The sequence below is a fragment of the Oncorhynchus keta genome, chromosome 1 (genome assembly GCF_023373465.1).
Source record: "Oncorhynchus keta strain PuntledgeMale-10-30-2019 chromosome 1, Oket_V2, whole genome shotgun sequence".
Lineage (NCBI taxonomy): Eukaryota > Metazoa > Chordata > Actinopteri > Salmoniformes > Salmonidae > Oncorhynchus > Oncorhynchus keta.
The window spans coordinates 63388102-63400245 of record NC_068421.1 but is presented as its reverse complement, the minus strand read 5'-3'; the positions used below and the strand labels follow the sequence as shown (position 1 = coordinate 63400245).

At 46.0% G+C, this 12144-nt stretch overlaps 1 long non-coding RNA gene across 1 annotated transcript; it reads right to left on the bottom strand.

The window, feature by feature from the left end:
• Positions 1 to 553: 553 nt before the first annotated feature.
• LOC127906277 (uncharacterized) lies at positions 554 to 8500 on the bottom strand. The gene is made up of 3 exons (XR_008060710.1): positions 6014 to 8500; positions 5702 to 5857; positions 554 to 688 (listed from the first exon to the last, which is right to left on the bottom strand). It is a non-coding gene; the product is annotated as an uncharacterized LOC127906277 (long non-coding RNA).
• Positions 8501 to 12144: the final 3644 nt, after the last annotated feature.

Here is a 12144-nt window from a genome sequence, read left to right as displayed (position 1 = left end):
CTTTTGGAACTATGGATAAAAGTTCTCTCTGGCGACACAACCACCTCTCTCTCTTTTGGAACTATGGATAAAAGCCCTCTCCGACGACACAACCACCTCTCTCTCTTTTGGAACTATGGATAAAAGCCCTCTCCGACGACACAACCACCTCTCTCTCTTTTGGAACTATGGATAAAAGCCCTCTCCAACGACACAACCACCTCTCTCTCTTTTGGAACTATGGATAAAAGTTCTCTCTGGCGACACAACCACCTCTCTCTCTTTTGGAACTATGGATAAAAGCCCTCTCCAACGACACAACCACCTCTCTCTCTTTTGGAACTATGGATAAAAGTTCTCTCTGGCGACACAACCACCTCTCTCTCTTTTGGAACTATGGATAAAAGCCCTCTCCGACGACACAACCACCTCTCTCTCTTTTGGAACTATGGATAAAAGCCCTCTCCGACGACACAACCACCTCTCTCTCTTTTGGAACTATGGATAAAAGCCCTCTCCGTCGACACAACCACCTCTCTCTCTGGCGACACAACCACCTCTCTCTCTTTTGGAACTATGGATAAAAGCCCTCTCCGTCGACACAACCACCTCTCTCTCTGGCGACACAACCACCTCTCTCTCTTTTGGAACTATGGATAAAAGCCCTCTCCGTCGACACAACCACCTCTCTCTCTGGCGACACAACCACCTCTCTCTCTTTTGGAACTATGGATAAAAGCCCTCTCCAACGACACAACCACCTCTCTCTCTTTTGGAACTATGGATAAAAGTTCTCTCTGGCGACACAACCACCTCTCTCTCTTTTGGAACTATGGATAAAAGCCCTCTCCGACGACACAACCACCTCTCTCTCTTTTGGAACTATGGATAAAAGCCCTCTCCGACGACACAACCACCTCTCTCTCTTTTGGAACTATGGATAAAAGCCCTCTCTGGCGACACAACCACCTCTCTCTCTTTTGGAACTATGGATAAAAGCCCTCTCCGGCGACACAACCACCTCTCTCTCTTTTTTTGGAACTATGGATAAAAGCCCTCTCCGTCGACACAACCACCTCTCTCTCTGGCGACACAACCACCTCTCTCTCTTTTGGAACTATGGATAAAAGCCCTCTCTGGCGACACAAACACCTCTCTCTTTTTGGAACTATGGATAAAAGCCCTCTCCGACGACACAACCACCTCTCTCTATGGATAAAAGCCCTCTCCAACGACACAACCACCTCTCTCTCTTTTGGAACTATGGATAAAAGTTCTCTCTGGCGACACAACCACCTCTCTCTCTTTTGGAACTATGGATAAAAGCCCTCTCCAACGACACAACCACCTCTCTCTCTTTTGGAACTATGGATAAAAGTTCTCTCTGGCGACACAACCACCTCTCTCTCTTTTGGAACTATGGATAAAAGCCCTCTCCGACGACACAACCACCTCTCTCTCTTTTGGAACTATGGATAAAAGCCCTCTCCGACGACACAACCACCTCTCTCTCTTTTGGAACTATGGATAAAAGCCCTCTCCGGCACACAACCACCTCTCTCTCTTTTGGAACTATGGATAAAAGCCCTCTCCGCCGACACAACCACCTCTCTCTCTGGCGACACAACCACCTCTCTCTCTTTTGGAACTATGGATAAAAGCCCTCTCTGGCGACACAACCACCTCTCTCTCTTTTGGAACTATGGATAAAAGCCCTCTCTGGCGACACAAACACCTCTCTCTCTTTTGGAACTATGGATAAAAGCCCTCTCTGGCGACACAACCACCTCTCTCTCTTTTGGAACTATGGATAAAAGCCCTCTCCGTCGACACAACCACCTCTCTCTCTGGCGACACAACCACCTCTCTCTCTTTTGGAACTATGGATAAAAGCCCTCTCTGGCGACACAAACACCTCTCTCTCTTTTGGAACTATGGATAAAAGCCCTCTCCGACGACACAACCACCTCTCTCTCTTTTGGAACTATGGATAAAAGCCCTCTCCAACGACACAACCACCTCTCTCTCTTTTGGAACTATGGATAAAAGCCCTCTCTGGCGACACAACCACCTCTCTCTCTTTTGGAACTATGGATAAAAGCCCTCTCCAACGACACAACCACCTCTCTCTCTTTTGGAACTATGGATAAAAGTTCTCTCTGGCGACACAACCACCTCTCTCTCTTTTGGAACTATGGATAAAAGCCCTCTCCGACGACACAACCACCTCTCTCTCTTTTGGAACTATGGATAAAAGCCCTCTCCGACGACACAACCACCTCTCTCTCTTTTGGAACTATGGATAAAAGCCCTCTCTGGCGACACAACCACCTCTCTCTCTTTTGGAACTATGGATAAAAGCCCTCTCCGGCGACACAACCACCTCTCTCTCTTTTGGAACTATGGATAAAAGCCCTCTCCGACACAACCACCTCTCTCTCTTTGGCTATGGACACAACCACCTCTCTCTCTTTTGGAACTATGGATAAAAGCCCTCTCTGGCGACACAACCACCTCTCTCTCTTTTGGAACTATGGATAAAAGCCCTCTCCGGCGACACAACCACCTCTCTCTCTTTTGGAACTATGGATAAAAGCCCTCTCCAACGACACAACCACCTCTCTCTCTTTTGGAACTATGGATAAAAGCCTCTCTGGCGACACAACCACCTCTCTCTCTTTTGGAACTATGGATAAAAGCCCTCTCCGAACGACACAACCACCTCTCTCTCTTTTGGAACTATGGATAAAAGCCCTCTCCGACGACACAACCACCTCTCTCTCTTTTGGAACTATGGATAAAAGCCCTCTCCGTCGACACAACCACCTCTCTCTCTGGCGACACAACCACCTCTCTCTCTTTTGGAACTATGGATAAAAGCCCTCTCCGTCGACACAACCACCTCTCTCTCTGGCGACACAACCACCTCTCTCTCTTTTGGAACTATGGATAAAAGCCCTCTCTGGCGACACAAACACCTCTCTCTCTTTTGGAACTATGGATAAAAGCCCTCTCCGACGACACAACCACCTCTCTCTCTTTTGGAACTATGGATAAAAGCCCTCTCCGGCTCTTTTGAACTATGGATAAAGTTCCACACAACCACCTCTCTCTTTTTTGGAACTATGGATAAAAGCCCTCTCCAACGACACAACCACCTCTCTCTCTTTTGGAACTATGGATAAAAGTTCTCTCTGGCGACACAACCACCTCTCTCTCTTTTGGAACTATGGATAAAAGCCCTCTCCGACGACACAACCACCTCTCTCTCTTTTGGAACTATGGATAAAAGCCCTCTCCGACGACACAACCACCTCTCTCTCTTTTGGAACTATGGATAAAAGCCCTCTCTGGCGACACAACCACCTCTCTCTCTTTTGGAACTATGGATAAAAGCCCTCTCCGGCGACACAACCACCTCTCTCTCTTTTGGAACTATGGATAAAAGCCCTCTCCGTCGACACAACCACCTCTCTCTCTGGCGACACAACCACCTCTCTCTCTTTTGGAACTATGGATAAAAGCCCTCTCTGGCGACACAAACACCTCTCTCTCTTTTGGAACTATGGATAAAAGCCCTCTCCGACGACACAACCACCTCTCTCTCTTTTGGAACTATGGATAAAAGCCCTCTCCAACGACACAACCACCTCTCTCTCTTTTGGAACTATGGATAAAAGTTCTCTCTGGCGACACAACCACCTCTCTCTCTTTTGGAACTATGGATAAAAGCCCTCTCCAACGACACAACCACCTCTCTCTCTTTTGGAACTATGGATAAAAGTTCTCTCTGGCGACACAACCACCTCTCTCTCTTTTGGAACTATGGATAAAAGCCCTCTCCGACGACACAACCACCTCTCTCTCTTTTGGAACTATGGATAAAAGCCCTCTCCGACGACACAACCACCTCTCTCTCTTTTGGAACTATGGATAAAAGCCCTCTCCGGCGACACAACCACCTCTCTCTCTTTTGGAACTATGGATAAAAGCCCTCTCCGCCGACACAACCACCTCTCTCTCTGGCGACACAACCACCTCTCTCTCTTTTGGAACTATGGATAAAAGCCCTCTCTGGCGACACAACCACCTCTCTCTCTTTTGGAACTATGGATAAAAGCCCTCTCTGGCGACACAAACACCTCTCTCTCTTTTGGAACTATGGATAAAAGCCCTCTCTGGCGACACAACCACCTCTCTCTCTTTTGGAACTATGGATAAAAGCCCTCTCCGTCGACACAACCACCTCTCTCTCTGGCGACACAACCACCTCTCTCTCTTTTGGAACTATGGATAAAAGCCCTCTCTGGCGACACAAACACCTCTCTCTCTTTTGGAACTATGGATAAAAGCCCTCTCCGACGACACAACCACCTCTCTCTCTTTTGGAACTATGGATAAAAGCCCTCTCCAACGACACAACCACCTCTCTCTCTTTTGGAACTATGGATAAAAGCCCTCTCCGACGACACAACCACCTCTCTCTCTTTTGGAACTATGGATAAAAGCCCTCTCTGGCGACACAACCACCTCTCTCTCTTTTGGAACTATGGATAAAAGCCCTCTCCGACGACACAACCACCTCTCTCTCTTTTGGAACTATGGATAAAAGTTCTCTCTGGCGACACAACCACCTCTCTCTCTTTTGGAACTATGGATAAAAGCCCTCTCCGACGACACAACCACCTCTCTCTCTTTTGGAACTATGGATAAAAGTTCTCTCTGGCGACACAACCACCTCTCTCTCTTTTGGAACTATGGATAAAAGCCCTCTCCGACGACACAACCACCTCTCTCTCTTTTGGAACTATGGATAAAAGCCCTCTCCGACGACACAACCACCTCTCTCTCTTTTGGAACTATGGATAAAAGCCCTCTCCGACGACACAACCACCTCTCTCTCTTTTGGAACTATGGATAAAAGCCCTCTCCGCCGACACAACCACCTCTCTCTCTGGCGACACAACCACCTCTCTCTCTTTTGGAACTATGGATAAAAGCCCTCTCTGGCGACACAACCACCTCTCTCTCTTTTGGAACTATGGATAAAAGCCCTCTCTGGCGACACAAACACCTCTCTCTCTTTTGGAACTATGGATAAAAGCCCTCTCTGGCGACACAACCACCTCTCTCTCTTTTGGAACTATGGATAAAAGCCCTCTCCGTCGACACAACCACCTCTCTCTCTGGCGACACAACCACCTCTCTCTCTTTTGGAACTATGGATAAAAGCCCTCTCTGGCGACACAAACACCTCTCTCTCTTTTGGAACTATGGATAAAAGCCCTCTCCGACGACACAACCACCTCTCTCTCTTTTGGAACTATGGATAAAAGCCCTCTCCAACGACACAACCACCTCTCTCTCTTTTGGAACTATGGATAAAAGTTCTCTCTGGCGACACAACCACCTCTCTCTCTTTTGGAACTATGGATAAAAGCCCTCTCCAACGACACAACCACCTCTCTCTCTTTTGGAACTATGGATAAAAGTTCTCTCTGGCGACACAACCACCTCTCTCTCTTTTGGAACTATGGATAAAAGCCCTCTCCGACGACACAACCACCTCTCTCTCTTTTGGAACTATGGATAAAAGCCCTCTCCGACGACACAACCACCTCTCTCTCTTTTGGAACTATGGATAAAAGCCCTCTCTGGCGACACAACCACCTCTCTCTCTTTTGGAACTATGGATAAAAGCCCTCTCTGGCGACACAACCACCTCTCTCTCTTTTGGAACTATGGATAAAAGCCCTCTCTGGCGACACAAACACCTCTCTCTCTTTTGGAACTATGGATAAAAGCCCTCTCCGACGACACAACCACCTCTCTCTCTTTTGGAACTATGGATAAAAGCCCTCTCCAACGACACAACCACCTCTCTCTCTTTTGGAACTATGGATAAAAGCCCTCTCTGGCGACACAACCACCTCTCTCTCTTTTGGAACTATGGATAAAAGCCCTCTCCGACGACACAACCACCTCTCTCTCTTTTGGAACTATGGATAAAAGCCCTCTCTGGCGACACAACCACCTCTCTCTCTTTTGGAACTATGGATAAAAGTTCTCTCTGGCGACACAACCACCTCTCTCTCTTTTGGAACTATGGATAAAAGCCCTCTCCGACGACACAACCACCTCTCTCTCTTTTGGAACTATGGATAAAAGCCCTCTCTGGCGACACAACCACCTCTCTCTCTTTTGGAACTATGGATAAAAGCCCTCTCCGGTGACACAACCACCTCTCTCTCTTTTGGAACTATGGATAAAAGCCCTCTCTGGCGACACAACCACCTCTCTCTCTTTTGGAACTATGGATAAAAGCCCTCTCTGGCGACACAACCACCTCTCTCTCTTTTGGAACTATGGATAAAAGCCCTCTCCGACGACACAACCACCTCTCTCTCTTTTGGAACTATGGATAAAAGCCCTCTCTGGCGACACAACCAACTCTATCTCTTTTGGAACTATGGATAAAAGCCCTCTCCGTCGACACAACCACCTCTCTCTCTTTTGGAACTATGGATAAAAGCCCTCTCCGACGACACAACCACCTCTCTCTCTTTTGGAACTATGGATAAAAGCCCTCTCCGACGACACAACCACCTCTCTCTCTTTTGGAACTATGGATAAAAGCCCTCTCCGACGACACAACCACCTCTCTCTCTTTTGGAACTATGGATAAAAGCCCTCTCCGACGACACAACCACCTCTCTCTCTTTTGGAACTATGGATAAAAGTTCTCTCCGCCGACACAACCACCTCTCTCTCTTTTGGAACTATGGATAAAAGCCCTCTCCGACGACACAACCACCTCTCTCTCTTTTGGAACTATGGATAAAAGCCCTCTCCGACGACACAACCACCTCTCTCTCTTTTGGAACTATGGATAAAAGCCCTCTCCAATGACACAACCACCTCTCTCTCTTTTGGAACTATGGATAAAAGCCCTCTCCGACGACACAACCACCTCTCTCTCTTTTGGAACTATGGATAAAAGCCCTCTCCGACGACACAACCACCTCTCTCTCTTTTGGAACTATAGATAAAAGCCCTCTCCGACGACACAACCACCTCTCTCTCTTTTGGAACTATAGATAAAAGCCCTCTCCGACGACACAACCACCTCTCTCTCTTTTGGAACTATGGATAAAAGCCCTCTCCGACGACACAACCACCTCTCTCTCTTTTGGAACTATGGATAAAAGCCCTCTCCGTCGACACAACCACCTCTCTCTCTTTTGGAACTATGGATAAAAGCCCTCTCCGCCGACACAACCACCTCTCTCTCTTTTGGAACTATGGATAAAAGCCCTCTCCGCCGACACAACCACCTCTCTCTCTGGCGACACAACCACCTCTCTCTCTTTTGGAACTATGGATAAAAGCCCTCTCCGGCGACACAACCACCTCCCTCTCTTTTGGAACTATGGATAAAAGCCCTCTCCGACGACACAAGCACCTCTCTCTCTGGCAACACAACCACCTCTCTCTCTTTTGGAACTATGGATAAAAGCCCTCTCCGCCGACACAACCACCTCTCTCTCTGGCGACACAACCACCTCTCTCTCTTTTGGAACTATGGATAAAAGCCCTCTCCGGCGACACAACCACCTCCCTCTCTTTTGGAACTATGGATAAAAGCCCTCTCCGACGACACAAGCACCTCTCTCTCTGGCAACACAACCACCTCTCTCTCTTTTGGAACTATGGATAAAAGCCCTCTCCGGCGACACAACCACCTCTCTCTCTTTTGGAACTATGGATAAAAGCCCTCTCCGACGACACAAGCACCTCTCTCTCTGGCAACACAACCACCTCTCTCTCTTTTGGAACTATGGATAAAAGCCCTCTCCGCCGACACAACCACCTCTCTCTCTGGCGACACAACCACCTCTCTCTCTTTTGGAACTATGGATAAAAGCCCTCTCCTGCGACACAACCACCTCTCTCTCTTTTGGAACTATGGATAAAAGCCCTCTCCGCCGACACAACCACCTCTCTCTCTGGCGACACAACCACCTCTCTCTCTTTTGGAACTATGGATAAAAGCCCTCTCCGGCGACACAACCACCTCTCTCTCTTTTGGAACTATGGATAAAAGCCCTCTCCGCCGACACAACCACCTCTCTCTCTGGCGACACAACCACCTCTCTCTCTTTTGGAACTATGGATAAAAGCCCTCTCCGACGACACAACCACCTCTCTCTCTTTTGGAACTATGGATAAAAGCCCTCTCCAACGACACAACCACCTCTCTCTCTGGCGACACAACCACCTCTCTCTCTTTTGGAACTATGGATAAAAGCCCTCTCCGACGACACAACCACCTCTCTCTCTTTTGGAACTATGGATAAAAGCCCTCTCCGACGACACAACCACCTCTCTCTCTTTTGGAACTATGGATAAAAGCCCTCTCCATCGACACAACCACCTCTCTCTCTTTTGGAACTATGGATAAAAGCCCTCTCCGACGACACAACCACCTCTCTCTCTTTTGGAACTATGGATAAAAGCCCTCTCCGACGACACAACCACCTCTCTCTCTTTTGGAACTATGGATAAAAGCCCTCTCTGGCGACACAACCACCTCTCTCTCTTTTGGAACCTCTGGCCTAATTTCCGCCTTTTGTTTTCCAATCCTAAATCCAGGCTCAGAGAACTGACCTTGACCTGGCCTGTACAGTACGTCACTAAGTACATTAGCTCGCGTGGGTCTCTTTGCAGTCAATGCAATCTGGGACTAGAGCACTCCTGCAGCCATGGCAACCTCATGCTGCGTGGTACCCAGCACAAGGGCTGCAGTGGGATGACATGTAATACATCTAAAATAACAGCTTCTCAGTGGGAGAGAAGATTGATGAGCGAGATCAATTGATGGTTGTTTTCGAAGATTGGAGATTACTGCTGGAAATTAATACAGCCTGCCAAATTAGGAAGCGGTGAAAAAAACCATTGATACTGGTAGGTACACAAGTAGTTCTTATTTAAAAAAATCTTTGATACACATTACCTATAAAGAAATGTAATGTATACATTATACTGAATTGACTGCCAATATACTCAGCATACTACTTCAAGCACGTCTTTGTGTACGGACAGGTAGACCAGACTCCCCTTGAAGAAGAGTGGAGGTAGACTAGAGTGAGGGGACAATGGACCATAACTTGGACTATGGGGAACCACAAGAGGAGGTGTTCTTTGAGAACTACAAGCCTCCCTCTCGGGACGCTATCACCCTGCCCAACTATGTTATCTATCTGTTCCTAGCATCGGTGGTGGCTCTGATCGCCCTGTACGCCATCATCAGGCACCTCATCAAAGAGCTGATTCATGACCTAGCAGGTACAGCTACCACAACACTCCCTCACCACACTGGAGCCAACTGGATGCACAGTTTGTCTTGTGTCAGTCAGCAATGAAATGACGAGAATATTATCAAAATATCACAATCAAATTATTAGAAATTAGCATTCAGTAGCTGACTACAAACATGCTGATAGTCTGGATTTCACTGAATTGAATATCTCTGTTAAAAATAATTTAGCCATATTGTGTTCTCCCCACCTCCCTTTGTAGACTACCTGTTTGGGGTACAGCCTGACGAGGAGGTGGTTAACCCCTGGGAGTGTAAGGACAAGTTCCAGGTGGACTGGTGTCCAGAGACCAATGCTGAGCTGGAGGCTATGGTCAAGGCGGAGGAGATCCACTGCCTGATGGAGGGCAACAAGAACATGCCTGCCATCTGGGTCATCTCAGATGGACGTGAGCCACGGCCCCCGCGCACTGGCCCCAGGGTCGCCTTCGGCAGGATGAGCTAGCTACAAAGGGGCAGGCACACAGACTCTGACTGCTAGAGACAAAGCTGGGTACAGCAATGTGGCAGATGCACTGTGAACTGTAAGCCAAAAGAGATATACTGTGTTGTAATCATGTACTCATTACTGCATTACACAATAATCTCCACATGCAGGCAGCATGTCACGAGCTTCATAAGTGACCAGTCCTTGTTGTATTGTTAGTGTTTAGACTAGGCCTTTAGACCTCCCTTTGACCATATGAAGAGGAATTGCTTTCAGGACTTTCAACTGTGACTATGTTGTTGAACACGTTTATTCCGTATGGTTTCTGATGATTTTAAAACATTTCTCTCAAAAATACTTGTTTTCTTCTTATTGCACATTTATTTTACACAATATTACACATTTGCATGCTATCCAGTAAACAAATGACATGATCGTTACTGAAAGCTGGTTTCAGGAACAAATGAAAAGTCATGAGTTTGGAGAGGACACACCTTTCAGGCAATAAAATCTGCTGGTATCATTGGCAACATGGTGCAATCTGGTTGCTCTCTGTGCTGTATACTGCACTTTGACCTCACAGGACGTTACCAGTCCAGAAGGAGTATCGTGACAGTGAACAGGTTCTACACAACACCAACCTCAGAGGCCTCCTGGGATCAACAAGGATTCATAATGTCTCTCCATAAAACTTTCCTGGTCTGTTCATTACTGGCGGTTTGTGTGAACCAGGCCCAGAGTGGTAAGCCAAACGGTAAGTCCTCATCGATGATCAATCACGCTGGCTAGATATTTATGCAACGCAAGGTGTTTAACAATAGTTATGTCATAATAACATCGCCTTGCACCTCCCCTCTGAGGTCGGCATTATGTTACAGCTGTGAATACTGTTAGTCAGGACTAGCCAGCGATGTCTAACTCTTCGTTCAAATATCTTACATCATCATGATAATATAGTCCACATACTACAACACTATCAATGGTGTGGTATCAATGATCAAATCAGAGTTTTCTGGTGAATACATAACTATTTATTCATTATATAGGAGGCTTACGGCTCACTACATCCAAGGGTGGGACACTGCAGCCTTGGCTTGTTGGTCTGGCTGCTGTAGTGGGATTCCTCTTCATCGTCTTCGTCATCCTTATTGTACAAAGGCTTTTCTTCAAGAAGGAAAAGTAAGTACAACAGAGGTGATAACCTAAATGCACTGCACCTGCATATATTCTGTGTACTTACATGGTATTTAGTGACACATGTTGTAAAGTGGGATGACAAGGGTAAATATCTAAGCAAAAATAATATCCTTAACCTTAGAGATCCTATTAAATTACTATTCTAATTCCTAATTCTATGTCCTAAACATTGTTTTGACCATTCAGTACATCAAATTATTTAGCTTATTGCTGATCTGCTATACTATTGTCTTATCAGTGCAGGCTGCTAGCCATCTGCCAAGGTAATATTCAGTCAGTGACTACAATGACACGTCCACAGAGATGACCAGAGGTGCCTTGTGTAACAGCCACCAGCAACCAGTGGTTTAAAGTAATTTAGTAAAAATACTTTAAAGTACTACTTAAGTCATTTTTTGGTGTATCTGTATTTTACTATTTATATTTGTCAACTTTTACATTTATTTCACTACATTCCTGAATAAAATAATTTACTTTTTACTCTATACATTTTCCCTGACACCCAAAGGTACTCGTTACATTTTGAATGCTTAGCAGGACAGGAAAATGGTCAAATTCAACGCACTTATCAAGATAACATCCCTGGTCATCCCTACTGCCTCAGGCTCGCTAAATATAAATGCTTTGTTTGTAAATATGTCTGAGTGTTGGAGCCCCTGGTTCTCCGTAAATGAAATCAAAAACAAGTAATATGGTGGTTTGGTTTGCTTAATATAAGCAATTTGAAATTATTTATACTTTTTATACTTCTGTAAATTTGAGCAATTACATTTACTTTTGATACTTACGTATATTTAAAACCAAATACTTCTAGACTTTTACTCAAATAGGATTTTACTGGGTGATTTTCACGTGAGGCATTTTTAAAAATAAAATATGACATTTGGGTACTTTTCCACTACTGCCTGACTCTTTACTGATATAATCTTGTCATACTTTAATATTGTGACCTCCTGTTGTCCTTAACTAACTTACCAGGATCTCACATGCAAGTGTATTTTCTTATGAAATGTTCAACTGCTGCAGTCCTAGACAGAAGGCTATCAAACTACACACGCTCATTGTAAAGCCCATGTTTTTGTCTTGCAGAGAGGAAGATGGTGGTTTGTATGAGAACACAGCTGTAGAAATGGAAGCTGGCAAGGCCAGTGAGGTTAAACAAACC